Genomic DNA, 15851 nt, shown 5'->3' with positions numbered 1-15851 from the left:
TTTGCAGGCTGCAGCTGTTCATGTGAGGAAGCCTCTGGGTTTTACCATCTGTAATACGAATCTCCTTGCTGGTGATGAAGTGTCGTAGACCACGTTTTCTGCACTGACTTCTCAACTCTTCCCCCCCCCCCCCCCCCAAAATCCTTCCTTATTCTGGGTGACTTCAATCCCCACTACACGTTGTAGAGTGGAACTACAACCGCCAGCCACAGTAAAGTTACCAAAACTTTGCTCAGAGAGCTCAATCTTTGTCTCTTGTACACCAGTGCCCCCACACTCTACAGTTTGATGTATGGACCTTATTCGACCATTGATCTTTCCATTTGCAGCCCTGGTCTTCTCCTGTCTATTCATTGGAGAGTCTATGATGACCTATTTCACAGTGATAATTTTACGGACGTCCTGTCCCTTGGCTCAGCTTTAATTGCCTGGGCATCCACCCAGATGGGCTCTCAACAATGCTGACTGGGATACTTTTGCCTCTTCAGTCGCTCTTACCATTCCACCATGTGCAGCTATGGGTATTGCTGTCTAGATTACAACTGCAGGCTTTCTATTGGCAGCGATCCACTATTCCTCAGGATCTCCCACATCAGAAGACAGCACCTTTGTGCACTTCAGAAATCGCAGTAGACATCAGAGATCACAGACTTTCTCCAAAGCCATAAACGACATACATCGATGGAGCACCTCATTGGACTTAAAGGGCTCCATGCCCAAGTCTGCCATCTAATTAAATAACAAGAACAAGAATGCTGGAAATAGTAAGTTACTACCATTGGACCATGTACCCCTACTTCGCAGCGAAGGGCAAAGTTCAACGACTCTATGGACACCAGTCCCCGATGGGCATACCTGGTGTCTCCGTGAACGGTGTTGTCTACACTGACCTTGGTGCTGTCACTGAACATTTTGCTGTGCATTATACTTGAGCCTCTGCATCTGAGAATTGTGAGCCTGCATTTCGAGTCCTCAAACAGCAGGTGGAGTGAATTCACTTAGCTTTCACTAAGTAGACAAGAGCCATATAATGCTCTGTTCAGAGAGTGGGAATTCATCGGTACCCTAGCACTGTGACCAGATACGATTCCAGAGCCAGACCACATCCACAAGCAAATCCTGAGACGCCTATCAGTTGAATGTCAAAGTCACTTCGATGCCATTTTCACGCATAAGGACTCCCTGAACAACAGTGAGCTACGTGTAGTAGCAGAAACATACGCCAGGCCAAATCCGCTCCCAATGAAGCACCCTCAAGCCATTCCGCATAAACTGATGACATGATTTTCCAGAAAAGGGAGTCAGCGGTCGTGGGAACCGTGACATCCACGCTATCAAAGGAAAATCCAGCATTGTCTGCTGTAAGGTATCGTCCTATGAAAAACGAGAACCTCCTGACGATCAAACTCTCGATCAGGTTCCACTGGTAACTGCGATGGTGCACCTGTATTGATGTGCTATGTGGTTGACCAGTAAGGAACATCATAGCAATAATTACTCAGAAAGGCTGCACACACCTTTGCAGTCGGTGGGCAGCCCTATTCACTCAGAATGAGAGCCTAATAATGAAATCAGTATCTTACGGTCAGTGATGAGGTGAAACTTTGCTCCAGACAAAAAACCATGTAACTATATCGTACCAAAAATGATAGCCAGTGCCTTCTTTTCTACCTTGTGAATAACTGCTTTGCTCTGCTCAAAGAGCCTTTGATTCATAAGAGATGGGTTTCTGGGTGCCCCCGGGGTTGCAAAGTGAGAGAACCACGCCAATGCCAATGCCATACTGGGATGCATCAGCGGCCAGGGTTAACAGTTTGCGCGGTGAAAAAGATGTTAAACAGTAAATAGAGCACAAACATTGCTTGAGGGTCATAAAAGGCCTTTGACAGTCCACAGACCACACGAATTAAACTCGCTATTGACAAAGTCAGTTAAGAAGGGTGGAGGATGGTAGATGCGTGCGGCCTGGGGAATAATCTTGGCATAATAAGAATTCTAGTCCCAAAAGGACTGTAGTTCCTTCATGTTCTTGGGTGCTGGCAGGATGATGACTTTGACGTGCTTTTCTGTAGGAACAAGGCCAACACTGCTAAGGAAATGTATCAAAAAATTCACCTTTGGGAACATAAAAACTGCATTTTTCCAATTTACAGTGAAGGTTTTTCTAAAGAAAGCACTGCATAGCCGCCTGCAGATTTCATAAATGCTCCTCTCTCGTGGACCCCGTGACCAGATGTCATTGAGGTAACTGACACGGCGGGGCATGTCCTTAATCAAATGCTCGAAATATCTTTGATAAATTCCGAAGCAGACAGTATTCCAAACGGCAATAAGTTAACCGAGTAAAGCCCAAAGTGGGTGCTGAGCACTAACAAATGCTGTGAAGCAGTGTCAAATACCAGCTGCAAGTATACATCTTGCAAGTGGATGTGGGAAAAATAATGGCCTCCTGACAACTTTGTCACCCACTCCTCCAGACGCAGAATGGGATACGATTCTGTGACTCATCGTGCATTGGCCGTCAGTGTAAAATCGCTGGAAAGACATACAGCGTCAGTTGGCTTCTCAATCAGAACCAGAGGGGTGGCCCACTGAATACCGAGTGTCCGGCAACGCTGCGTTTCAGTTTGACCTTGTCGAGCATGGCAAATAAAACAGTGAGGGAGCGACAAATTTTAGGTATTGCTGACAGCTGAAGGAAGATATGGGCCTTGAAACATTACGCTGTCGTACGACCTTAGTAAAAAGTCCAACTCTAGATAGAGGACTGACTTGGGCACAAAATGTACAAGAATTGGAATCCAAAGAAAGATGTCTAGCCCAAAAATATTTTGTGCCAGCCACGAATAACGTAAGTTGCCGTTCCACGCCCTTACACGTGCTGAGATGGAGATTTCATCTACATACATACTCCGCAAGTCACCTCACGGTGTGTGGCGGAGGGTACCTTGAGTACCTCTATCGGCTCTCCTTCTATTCCAGTCTCGTATTGTTCGTGGAAAGAAAGATTGTCGGTATGCCTCTGTGTGGGCTCTAGTCTCTCTGATTTCATTTCATGGTCTCTTCGCGAGATATACGTAGGAGGGAGCAATATACTGCTTGACTCCTCGGTGAGGGTATGTTCTCGAAACTTCAACAAAAGCCCGTACCGAGCTACTGAGCGTCTCTCTTGCAGAGTCTTCCACTGGAGTTTATCTGCCATCTCCGTAACGCTTTCGCTATTACTAAATGATCCTGTAACGAAGCGCGCTGCTCTCCGTTGGATCTTCTCTATTTCTTCTATCAACCCTATCTGGTACAGATCCCACACCGGTGAGCAGTATTCAAGCAGTTGGTGAACAAGTGTACTGTAACCTACTTCCTTTGTTTTCGGACTGCATTTCCTTAGGATTATTCCAATGAATCTGTCTGGCATCTGCTTTACCGACGATTAATTTTATATGGTCATTCCATTTAAATCACTCCTAATGCCTACTCCCAGATAATTTATGGAATTAACTGCTTCCAGTTGCTGACCTGCTATATTGTAGCTAAATGATGAAGGATCTTTTTTTCTGTGTATTTGCAGTGCATTACACTTGTCTACACTGAGATTCAATTGCCATTTCTTGCACCATGCGTCAATTCGTTTCAGATCCTCCTGCATTTCAGTACAATTTTCCATTGTTACAACCTCTCGATACACCACAGCATCATCCGCAAAAAGCCTCAGTGAACTTCCGATGTCATCCACAAGGTCATTTATGTATATTGTGAATAGCAACGGTCCTATGACACTCCCCTGCGGCACACCTGAAATCACTCTTACTTCGGAAGACTTCTCTCCATTGAGAATGACATGTTGCGTTCTGTTATATAGGAACTCTTCAATCCAACCACACAATTGGTCTGATAGTCCATATGCTCTCACTTTGTTCATTAAACGACTGTGGAGAACTGTATCAAACGCATCGCGGAAGTCAAGAAACACGACATCTTCCTTTGAACCCGTGTCTATGGTCCTCTGATTCTCGTGGACGAATAGCGCGAGCTGGGTTTCAAACGATCGTCTTATCGTCTTTTTCGAAACGCATGCTGATTCCTACAGAGTAGATTTCTAGTCTGCAGAAAAGTCATTACACTCGAACATAATACGTGTTCCAAAAATCTACAACTGATCGACGTTAGAGATATAGGTCTATAGTTCTGCACATCTGTTCGACGTCCCTTCTTGAAAACGGGGATGACCTGTGCACTTTTCCAATCTTTTGGAACACTACGCATTTCTAGAGACCTACGGTACACCGCTGCAAGAAGGGGGGCAAGTTCCTTCGCGTACTCTGTGTAAAATCGAACTGGTATCCCATCAGGTCCAGCGGCCTTTCCTCTTTTGAGCGATTTTGTTTTCTATCTATTGCTCCCACAATGGAATATGCTGTTTACTATAAGATAACAGATGTACAGAGCTTGTACATGTCAGTTAATTAGGCTGACTGTTCCCCCGTGTCCATCTTAAACTCAGTCGTCCACCCATTCACGACCAAAGATAGCAGAATACTCTGGATCAGTGCGTGTGGGACATTGGAAACAGCCTCCAAGTCCTGGAAAAACACTGGGGCCTCTGACGACCGTCCAGCAGCTCGTCGACTGTAACTAACTGATACCAAGTGGTTGTTTTCGGCATACCACACACACATGGCATCTGTGTACGGGAAATCCTAATGTGTACCGAATGGCAGTCGATGCAGAATGGGGGTGACGCTGAGAGCCCGAAAAACGTCGCGAGAGGGACACACGATTTTTCGAATTATATGTACCCACTGGGCTCGCTACGGGCGTAGACGCATCGCGCCATGGCGTCACCGAACTTAAATCGTCAGTGGCGTCATCACACGGCAGCTTAGAGTAAGGCAAGGTTGCCTGGCAGATCTCTTGGGTCACCAGGGGCTGTGTACGCCCTCTCTCCAACTTAATCACCTGACAATTGCCAGGCAGGGTGTCCCTTGTCACTGCCGTAAGTTCAAGTGATTCAGCAAGCTGGGAAACTTCGACTAACGAACGGTCAGAATCACCAATGTCCTAGTCTGGATCTCGCGGTCGGGAGCTAAACGGACGATCAAGTCCCTAGTAGCAGCCTGGGGACCAGTCAGTCCGACGCTTGTGGTAGAGACGTTGCAGGTCGGCAGTCCAGCCCCAGGGCATTTGTGGCGCTGGTTAAACTGCAACTGTGTCGCCATCATATACAGCGTGAGTCACCTAACGTTACCGCTGGATATATTTCGTAAACCTCATCAAATACTGACGAACCGATTCCACAGACCGAACGTGAGGAGAGGGGCTAGCGTAATTGTTTAATACAAACCATACAAAAATGCACGGAAGTATGTTTTTTAACACAAACCTACGTTTTTTTAAATGGAACCACGTTAGTTTTGTTAGCACATCTGAACATAAAAGCAAATACGTAATCAGTGCCGTTTGTTGCATTGTAAAATGTTAATTACATCCGGAGATATTGTAACCTAAAGCTGACGCTTGAGTACCACTCCTCCGCTGTTCGACCGTGTGTATCGGAGAGCACCGAATTACGTAGGGATCCAAAGGGAACGGAACTGGAACAGCACATTACGTCCACATGCTAACACCTTTTTATTGGTCTTTTTCACTGACGCACAAGTACATTACCATGAGGGGTGACGTACACGTACACACGTGGTTTCCGTTTTCAATTACAGAGTGGAATAGAGTGTGTCCCGACATGTCAGGCCAACAGATGTTCAATGTGGTGGCCATCATTTGCTGCACACAATTGCAATCTCTGGCGTAATGAATGTCGTACACGCTGCAGTACATCCGGTGTAATGTCGCCGCAGGCTGCCACAATACGTTGTTTCATATCCTCCGGGGTTGTAGGTACATCACGGTACACATTATCCTTTAACGTACCCCACAGAAAGAAGTCCAGAGGTGTAAGATCAGGAGAACGGGCTGGCCAATTTATGCGTCCTCCACGTCCTATGAAACGCCCGTCGAACATCCTGTCAAGGGTCAGCCTAGTGTTAATTGCGGAATGTGCAGGTGCACCATCATGCTGATACCACATACGTCGACGCATTTCCAGTGGGACATTTTAGAGCAACGTTGGCAGATCATTCTGTAGAAACGCGATGTATGTTGCAGTGCTCTCCGATACACACGATCGAACAGCGGAGGAGTGGTACTCAGGCATCAACTTTAGGTTACAATATCTCCGGATGTAATTAACATTTTGCAATGAAACAAACGGCACTGATTACGTATTTGTTTATATGTTCAGATGTGCTAACAAAACTAACGGGGTTCCATTTAAAAAAACGTAGGTTTGTGTTAAAAAACATACTTCCGTGCATTTTTGTATGGTTTGCATTAACCAATTACACTAGCCCCTCTCCTCACGTTCGGTCTGTGGAATCGATTCGTCAGTATTTGATGTGGTTTACGAAATACATGCAGCGGTAATGTTAGGTGAATATGTGATACCCAAAATGCTGCACGAACAACTGACAGTTACACAGAATGGCTCTGAGCGTTATGGGACTTAACATCTCAGGTCATCAGTCCCCTAGAACTTAGAACTACTTAAACCTAACTAAACCAGGAACATCACACAAATCCATGCTCGAGGCAGGATTCGAACCTGCGACCGTAGTGGTCGCGCAGTTCCAGACTGAAGCGCCTAGAACCGCGCGGCCACACCGGCCGACAGAGTTACACAAAACGAAGTCTCCTAGGACCATTAGAGGGATTCAAATTTTACGTGGTTTCGTATAACCACATAAAGCTGGGCAAAAACAATGTATCATTAACAGCTGGATGGACGATATGCCTTATTTGGCAGTGCAGCAAGTATCGGTACAGGTAACTCTCCCACCTGGCTGTAGACTAATCGAAGCTGGCGAACGGCGTCAGGGACAGCATGGGACAAGGCTTCTCCATTAGTGAATTTTATCCAAAGTGGATGCTGTTGAACTGCGTGACTCTTCCTTTATAGGATGTAGAAAAATTTCTGCTACCAGTCACAATAAAAGGTTATTTATTTGTCACACGATCGGTTTCGGGCTTGTACCCATCCTCAGGTGTTTATACATTCATGTACATGTTTATATTGCTGGAGATCAATAAAGATGAAGCATCATTCTCCACAAGTGCCTGGCATGGTGTGGGAGTTGATGAGTTCCACATTCTATTCGAGCAACTCCTGAAGCTGCTCCTGCTGTAGCTGACGACGCTCCTGCTCAACTGTTCCTGTCAGAACTGCCCAAATTAACACTATGAAAAAAATGGAAGGAGTGTCACATTCATAAGAACGTCTCTCATCGCCACTGTTATATTTGCACAGGCGTGACAATGCCACGAAACTGTGCTGTCGTCACAAATGTCACTACTCTAGCCGACAGTGGGTGGTCGACGCAGAAGCTGGGGAGCTGGACCACGGAAGAGGAAAAACTCAACGGGCGGGTCAGGGTATGGGAAGCAGAGACTCCTAACACTGTGTAGGAACTGGCCCAGAGGAAAGCACAAAACGGGACTAGCGGGAATAAACGAATAATTAACACCGAGTCCACGGTGTGATGCGAAAACCAGGCCTGTGTTAGTCTCAGCGTAAGAACTGACTCGCCCGGCCTATCGCCGCCTGCAAGTAAACACCTGTGTCAGCGGTTCTTATCGTACGACGCTCCGCACGGATCATCCGTCATAGCTCTCCACATTTCTCTGCCACGAGACTCATGCCAGCTCATTTGTGTCCATTGGTGAGGATGCTAAACAAGTGCGAACGACATTATCCAGAATTGGAGAAAGACATCTTAACACCAAAGCCGATGTTTATTTACTGGATCATTAGTTTCGGGCTTTGCCCATTTTCACAAGCCACGTATCTGTATGTAGGACACGATAATTGTAAGGTCAGAATTACGACAACTCCTACGACAAATCAGCCACCGTGAAACACAGAGTAGTCCAATAAGAACAAAGTCTCCATTGTGTATAAAATATTGTCACGTGGATCACATCATGGTGGATAATGCACATATGAGATATATTTAAGTGTTATGATATAAATAGAACTGTCTTCACGAACCATATCTTAAATACAATTACGTAGCTCGTGAAAATGGGCAAAGCCCGAAACGAGTCACCCAGTAAATAAATAGCAACTGTGGTGTTAAATGTCCTTTCTTTAATAGTTGAGAGCTGCAACACGCGACGTACTGACGACGTTTATATCGTCTAAGATGTTTTGAAAAAGTCTGTGAAAAGTTTGTCCTGCACACCTTTATTCCCCAACAAAAACCACAACACGCTTATTGCGCTTAATAAAACGCTTAATGCGGAAGGATGTGATCACGTTTACAGCATTGTGTAGTGCCTACGGTAGAGGAACACTTCGCAGACACTGACTGTTTGTATAAGCATGGCGATGAGCACTGTCATAACGTATCATCTGTGACGCAATGCTTTGTGGACAATAACATTACTGAAATGGACTGCACATAGTATCGATCTTAACCCAGTGGAAAACATTTGGGATGTATCAGAACGTCGACTTCGCTCCAGCCCCAGCGTCCAGCATCATTAGCGTTAATACTTTCTCTGGTTTAGGTTCTTGAGATAGAATGGGCTGCCACTCCTCCGCGTACATTGAGACCTTATTGAAAGTGTCCGCAACAGAGTTAAAGCCATCATAAAGGTGAAGAATGGACACAGCCCGTATTAATGTCCAGAACAAGAGACAGACCTGAGAGCTACAGAAAGGACATCCGTTTTAATATTCTTCAGTGAAACACCAGGAGGCTTAGGCACAAATGGAACGACTTGACGCATAGTAAGAACAAATTGCATAGCGATATAGCAAACCTTTGTGAAGAGTTGTTAACTGCCAATATGCATCCCAAGGACAATCGTTGAAAAATTTTAGAATGGACAGAAATGGCAGGGCAGTATTGGTTGTAGCTGTGAAAAACTTAAATTGTACCTCTTGTGGTATACAGGTAAGTAAAATATCCATAGATATTTTTGTCACTCGACATAAGTGTGTGCCGGTAAGCATTCGCCAGACACTGGTCAGCAAAGATGTAGCGCGAAGATCGATAGCAGGCGCTGGATCGAATGCGCCTATCAGGAGAGAGGCCACAGACACACCAGCAAGCGGCACGCCGGCAACGCCCTCTCGACAGCAAGTATTTAGATCGCCGCCGCTGACCAGAGGGCCTCAGTCACTCAATCACTAGCTCAGTCACTCTGTCACCGATGCCCTAACTCGCACTCCAGTTTGGCGTCTGTCATTCGTTCGCAGAGTGGGCTCAGGCTATGACAGTATGTAGCGTCACATTATAGCAAGATTACCGATATTGTCTGCAAGAGGACAATGATTGAAGAGCTTGTACCACAACACGTGGACACTCTTCCAGTTATTTACATCTTCGTGTAAATAAACAACCATATGAATCACACATGCGTTTCTGTTGTAGAAAAAGGATACCAGGCATCTGTAACATCATTTCCCTTGTTTCCTATGGTACAAGGCTCAACAAAGTGAACATGCCAGACTTTTCAGTTTTTATGGCTCTATATGTTTCTGCAGCGACATGTTCACACGTACTGCTCTTTGTGCAAACTGCAGCACCTGTAAGGCATGGTCTGAATCACTCCAAAATTGAAGTATACAGGATGGTCCATTGATCGTGACCTGGCCAAATTTCTCACGAAATAAGCGTCAAACGAAAAAACTACAAAGAACGAAACTTGTCTAGCTGGAAGGGGGACACCAGATGGCACTATGGTTGACCCGCTAGATGGCGCTGCCATAGGTCAAACGAATATCAACTGCGTTTTTTTTAAATAGACAAGCACTATTTTTATTACATATTCATGTAGTACATAAAGAAATATGAATGTTTTAGTAGGACCACACTCTTCGCTTTGTGATAGATGGCGCTGTAATAGTAATAGGCACAAACAAATGACTCACAATCTTAGACGAACAGATGGTAACAGGTAGGTTTTTTAAATTAAAATACAGAGCGTAGGTACGGTTGAACATTTTATTTCGGTTGTTCCAATGTGATGCATGTGGCTTTGTGAACTTATTTCTGAGAACGCATGCTGTTACAGAGTGATTACCTGTAAATACCACATTAATGCAATTAATGTTCAAAATGATGTCCGTCAACCTCAATGCATTTGGCAATACGTGTAACGACATTCCTCTCAACAGATAGTAGTTCGCCTTTCGTACTGTTCGCACATGCATTGACAATGCGCTGACGCATGATGTCAGGCGTTGTCGGTGGATCACGATAGCAAATATCCTTCAACTTTCCCCACAGAAAGAAATCCGGCGACGTCAGATCCGGTGATCGTGCGGGCCATGGTATGGTGCTTCGACGACCAATCCACCTGACATGAAATATGCTGTTCAGTACAGCTTCAACCGCACGCGAACTGTGGCGGACATCCATCATGTTGGAAGGACATAGCCATTATGTCACGCAGTGAAACATCTTGTAGTAACATCAGTAGAACATTGCGTAGGAAATCAGCATACATTACACCATTTAGATTGCCATCGATAAAATGGAGGCCAATTATTCTTCCTCCCATAGTGCCGCACCATACATTAACCCGCCAAGGTCGCTGATGTTCCACTTGTCACAGCCATCGTGGATTTTCCCTTGCCCAATAGTGCATTTTATGCTGGTTTACATTACCGCTGTTGGTGAATGACGCTTCTTCGCTAAATAGAACGCGTGCAAAAAAATCTGTCATCGTCCCGTAATTTCTCTTGTGCCCAGTGGCATAACTGTACACGACGTACAAAGTTCCTGTTGCATAGAAATATGGTACGAGTGCAATCGATGTTGATGTAGCATTCTCAACACCGACGTTCTTGAGATTCCCGATTCTCGAGCAATTTGTCTGCTACTGAGGTGCGGATTAGCTAAAACACCTACTTGGGCATCATCATTTGTTGCAGGTCGTAGATGACGTTTCACATGTGGCTGAACACTTCCTGTTTCCTTAAATAACGTAACTATCCGGCGAACGGTCCGGACACTTGGATGATGTCGTCCAGGATACCGAGCAGCATACATAGCACACGCCCGTTGGGCATTTTGATCACAATACCCATACATCAACACGATATCGATCTTTTCCGCAATTGGTAAACGATCCATTTTAACACGGGTAATGTATCACGAAGCAAATACCGTCCGCACTGGCGGAATGTTACGTGATACCACGTACTTATACGTTTGTGACTATTAGAGCGCCATCTATCACAAAGCGAAAACAGTGGTCCAACTAAAAGATTCATATTTCTTTACGTACTACACGAATATATGGGGGTTCCTATTTAAAAAAAACGCAGTTGATATCCGTTTGACCTGTGGCAACGCCATCTAGCGGGCCAACCATAGCGCCATCTGGTTTCCCCCTTCAAGCTAGACGAGTTTCGTTCTTCGTAATTTTTTCGTTTGACGCTTATTTCGTGAGATATTTGGCCCGGTCACTATCAATGGACCACCCTGTATATATAAAATAGTGGAACCATAATCAGCGATCAAGATTCAGTGAGAGGGCTATGCATAGCGCCCAATTTTGTGTGACGGGACAGCTCAGTGTTACGCCACGCTCAGTCAGTGCAGAGCCGTCAGATGAAATGGGACGTGTAAGTACTGTTGTGCCTCGTCGACGTCAAAGGGTGCAATATCAGCATGTGAGTGACTTTGATTGGTCTCCCGAAAGCTGATTTGTCATCCCGTGATGAGGTGGCTTGTATAGGTCATACAGCAATGACATTGATACATGTGTGAAACCAGTGTATAGAAGACGGGCATACACAGTGACAAGCAGGTATTGACCGTACAATGTGACCACAACGCAGGATGACAGCCATTTAGTGGTGGTGGTTAGTGTTTAACGTCCCGTCGACAACGAGGTCATTAGAGACGGAGCGCAAGCTCGGGGTAGGGAAGGATTGGGAAGGAAATCGGCCGTGCCCTTTCAAAGGAACCATCCCGGCATGTGCCTGAAACGATTTAGGGAAATCACGGGAAACCTAAATCAGGATGGCTGGAGACGGGATTGAACCGTCGTCCTCCCGAATGCGAGTCCAGTGTGCTAACCACTGCACCACCTCGCTCGGTAGCCATTTAGTCCACATGGCCCTAACCGACAGAACAGCTTCGTCCACAGAGTTGGCTCTACACAGGAGCACTGAAACCGATGTGGATATGTCTGCAGCGACAGTTCAAAGCTATCTGCTGAGAGCTGGACTGGTGGCACGCATCCTTTGTCGGCTCCCACCAACAACAAGCCACCAACCCCTAAAACTGTAGTGGGCACGTGAACGAAGTCATGCTGAGTGGAAAATTTTAGTTTTTTACTTGCCTTACAGTGATGACCGCATACTTTTTAGACACTACCTTGGTGAACACAACAGGGGATACTGTATTACTGAGTGGCACAACAGACAAAAGTCACGTGTAGGTTGGGGTGCCACTGTTTATACAAGGGTCACTCCAAAAGAAATGCTCACTATTGTTGTAATAATACAGTTTTAATTCTGCATGTGTGAAAGTTTTACAGTGTGTAGATACATCCTTCCCGCTTGTTTCCAAACTTAGTTCAACCTGTTCCCGTGAGTGACGCCGTCACAGCATGTCTTCAAGGTGGCTGCTACACTTGACGTTCGTCAGAACAACGTGCCGTCATAGAATTCCTGAGCTGTGAAAACGAAACAGTGGGAAACATCCACAAGAGGTTGAAAAAGGTGTCTGGAGATGCTGCTGTCGATCGCAGTACAGTTAGTAGGTGGGCAAGCAGGTTACGTGATGAAAGCGGGCACGGCAATATTGAGTATTGTCCTCGCAGCGGCAGGCCTCGTACTGCACACACTCCAGACAATGTGCAGAGAGATAACGAATTGGTGACTGCCGACGGACGCATCACAGTGAACGAATTGCCACGCAACGTTGGGATAGGGGAAGGAAGTGTTTGCAGAATACCGAAAGTGTGTTGACGTTAAAACAGGCGAGGAACAAAACCATGGAAGCGATCACGAAACCCGGATGGACAACACTGAAACACCCGCCTTACAGTCCTACCTGACTCCATGTGACTATCATCTCTTTGGGAAGCTGAAAGACTCTCTTCGTGGAACAAAGTTTGAAGATGATGACTCTCTTGTGCACGCTGCCAAACAGAGGCTCCAACAGGTTGGTCCAGAATTTTACCGTGAGGGTATACAGGCGCTGGTTCCAAGATGGCGTAAGGCAGTTGAGAGGGATGGAAATTATGTGGAGAAATGAAAATATTGTTCCTAAAGGATGTATCTACACACTGTAAAACTGTCAAACATGTAGAATAAAAGATGGATTTAAAAAAAAATAGTGTGCATTTCTTTTGGAGTGACCCTCGTAACATGTCATCGTGCCTCTTACGTATTAAGAGCAATATGAACTGCAACCACTACACCAGAGAGGTTTTACAGCCTGAAGCACTACTCCTCCTGCCGGCAGCTCCGTCTGCCATACTTCAGCGGGACAATGCCTGATCACATGTGGCAAATAATACGCAAGTCTTGCTCAAAGAATGACAGATACTATTGCTTCCCTGGCATGCGTGTTCTCCTGACATGCCCAGCAAACATATCTGGGATATTACCAATTGGCAGCTTGTTCATCCTTGTTCTCCTGCGACTACTGTCAATACTTTATGACCGTGCCCAAAAACTGCACGGCAGTGTGTACCCCAGCAGCATATGAAGATCATCTTTGATTCCATGGCACGACATCTATACTTCCCGATTTCAGCACGTGATGGCTTCATACGGTACTGACTTCTCACGGTCAAAGTTAATGCACCGTCCTGTAGTTCTTACCGTTTGGTCATTGTTATGTCCCTATTATGTGGAACAAATTTAATTTTAATCACATGTCTCCTTCATGGTATACAATTTTCGCAAACAGAACTTTATATTCCTCTCGCTGCCGAAGAAATAAGAGCTTGGAGGGGATTTCAACGCACATAATCGCATGTAGGCCAACCACTTACATAATTTCAGTGATAATGGACTAGCGTAATGTATCGTTCAATCAATTCAGGTTTTAATAAACACTAAACAACCAACCATATTAGGTACTCCGCCAGAACGCCCATCCCTGCCAGATATTGCTTTAGTATCTATCACTGTCCTTCAAACGCCGACGGGGACCGCTCAGACACACTTTGGACAGTGACCAACATACTATTAAACATTTCCATAACAACACATGCATCTTGCTGAAAAGGTTACTGTATCAAATTTTTAATTTCTATACATGGAATGCTGACCTTGATAATGAAATTTTGATGGTAGTGCTTAAACTCACCATGAGCAAGTCGGCTAACAACCGAAAACATGGTGGCCTGCAAAATGTTTCCGTGTGATCGAGAAAAGACAGCTTGTAACCAAGATATTTAAAATAAATACGACAAAGTAATTTTAGACATGAGGAGGAAAACGGCTCTTGCAAAAATAATACGTAATGCAAAAAAGGAAGGCTCTATTAAATTTTGTTCCTGACTTGGACCGGATATTTCAGTATGAACACTCAAGCAAAGGATACTTTTTAAAAAATCAGTTCCCTATAATATCTAAGAAAATGAGGACCCTGCAGAGTCATTCATAGACCATTTGGCATCAGTCTGTGCTGCACAACGTACTCTTGCGCTGTCGACATTAACAATATAGTCCAAACTGCACACCACAACTAGATACACCTTGTGGTGTCACCGCCAGACAGCCTTTAAATCGGCCGCGATCCGGTAGTATACGTCGGACCCGCGTGTCGCCACTGTCAATGATTGCAGACCGAGCGCCGCCACACGGCAGGTCTAGAGAGACGTCCTAGCACTCGCCCCAGTTGTACAGCCGACTTTGCTAGCGATGGTTCACTGACAACTTACGCTCTCATTTTCCGAGACGATAGTTAGTATAGCCTTCAGCTACGTCATTTGCTACGACCTAGCAAGGCGCCATTATCATTTGCTATTTATCTTGTGATGCATGTACCGTCAGACCGATGTTTACCAATTATGGATTAAAGTTAAGTATTCCAGAAGCTACGTACTTTTTTACTAGACTCAACTCCTTTAACTGTTCCAGACCTCACGCCAGCCTGCGTAAGCTCAAACGCGTGCCTTTCGGCTTCCTCTCATAGTGACTTGGCTGTCTTGCCAAGTCACAACACACCTGTCAGTACACTGAGGTGACAAATCATGGAATACCTCCTCATATTGTGTAGGACCTCGGTTTGCTCACCGTAGCGCAACAACTCAACGTGGCATGGATTCAACACGTCATTGGAAGTCCGCTGCAGCAGTATTCAGCCATGCTGCCGCTATAGTCGTCCATAATTGCGAAAGAGTTGCCAGTGAAGGCTACTGTGAACGAACTGATCTCTCTATTATGTCCCCATAAGTGTTCAATGGTTGGCCATATCATTCGCTCGAATAGTCCAGGATGTTCTTCAAACCAATCATCAACATGGCTCATTGGCATCCATAAAAATTCCATGGTCGTTTGGGAACATGAAGTCCATGATGGGTTGCAAAAGGTCTCCAAATATCTCCAAGTAACCGAACACAACCATTTCCAGTCAATGATAGGTTCAGTTGGACCAAAGGACCCAGTCAATTCCATGTAAACAGAGCCCACACCATGATGGAGCTACAGCCAGCTTGGATAGTGCCTTGTTGAGAACTTGGAGCGATGGCTTCGTGGGATCTCCACCACACGTGAACCCTACCATTAGCTCCTACCAACTGAAATCGCGACTCATCTGACC

The 15851-nt window shown here is 45.4% G+C and overlaps 1 non-coding gene across 1 annotated transcript; it reads right to left on the bottom strand.

Moving 5' to 3' along the window:
• Positions 1–12090: 12090 nt before the first annotated feature.
• On the bottom strand, positions 12091–12171 carry Trnaa-cgc (transfer RNA alanine (anticodon CGC)). The gene has a single exon. It is a non-coding gene; the product is annotated as a tRNA-Ala (tRNA).
• Between the last annotated feature and the right edge of the window lie 3680 nt (positions 12172–15851).

Source organism: Schistocerca serialis, chromosome 3, assembly GCF_023864345.2.
Source record: "Schistocerca serialis cubense isolate TAMUIC-IGC-003099 chromosome 3, iqSchSeri2.2, whole genome shotgun sequence".
NCBI classification, from domain to species: Eukaryota; Metazoa; Arthropoda; class Insecta; order Orthoptera; family Acrididae; genus Schistocerca; species Schistocerca serialis.
The sequence above is the reverse complement of the archived record's forward strand: the minus strand, read 5'-3'. Positions and strand labels throughout refer to the sequence as shown.